Here is a 1,268-nt window from a genome sequence, read left to right on the forward strand (position 1 = left end):
TATATATATATATATACATATACATGTATATATATGCACATATATACACATATATATGTACATATGTGTATATATATACACACACATATATATATATATATATATATATATACACACATACATATATATATATATGCATACATATATATATATATATATACAGTGTATATACATATACATATATATTATACATAGAGATATACATATATACTGTATATACATACATCTATATATACATACATATATACACACATACATACATACATATACCTGTATATGTACGTACGTATAAATATATATATATATTTATACATATATATATATACATACATATATATATATATATATATGAAGTATATGTATGGATTCACTTAAACCGTGCCATATTTTGATACCTTTTGTTGCACGTCATGCCATGTCCGGTTGCAAACACTTGGCCAGGAAACAAGCAGACAAGAGCTCAGAGACAGTTGGACAGGTAATGTTACACGTTTCCATAGCAACAAAGCAAGAATAAGGCACTTGAAAATAAAGTACAGCTTCACTTTTCAAAATGTGCTAGCTTAATGCTAATTGACATTGGACTTGCAAGCTCTGAGTCACATTGGGGAGAAGTCCTTTGTCCCAATCTCAAGAATATTAGATGGCCGACTTCTTTCAATAGAATTGTTCATCATTTGACATTTCAATCCAAGTAAATTGACAAATTAAAATTGAGCGGGTCACCCACAGGAAGTTGAAATTGATTTTACAGGAAGTGGAATTCAACTCATTTTAATTTAGAGAAATGCATTGTAAGTAACAATTTGTCACATTTAACAACGTTTATGGATTAAATATTAAAAACACTCAAATTAAACACATTTCCTTTATTTTGAATAATTAGATAAAGTAAAGCATTCAGGGATTTTTTTTATTTTTTTTTTCATAATTCCATAAATTTTACTCAATGTTTTACCAAAGATGCTTTTATTCTTTAAGGTCCACTGAAGGAAAATGTAATCCAAATATAATTTGATTACATTTATTTTGTCAGTTTTTGGTGGTGTTTAGGACTTCTTCCTGTACAGCGCTCTTACTTTTCCCCCCACTTCCTGTTTGGACTTTCTCCCTGCTCACGAGCGCTATTCCCCTCACCTGTCCTTGATTGCCAATCAGAAGGATTCACCTGCCATGTCACTTGTATTTAATAGCAAATAAAACACTTTCTGATATGCTCTTCGCCTATCAATCACGATTCTACTTCCTGTTTGTGCCCTCCATTTCAA

The sequence above is a fragment of the Nerophis lumbriciformis genome, linkage group LG24 (genome assembly GCF_033978685.3).
Source record: "Nerophis lumbriciformis linkage group LG24, RoL_Nlum_v2.1, whole genome shotgun sequence".
In the NCBI taxonomy this organism is placed as follows: domain Eukaryota; kingdom Metazoa; phylum Chordata; class Actinopteri; order Syngnathiformes; family Syngnathidae; genus Nerophis; species Nerophis lumbriciformis.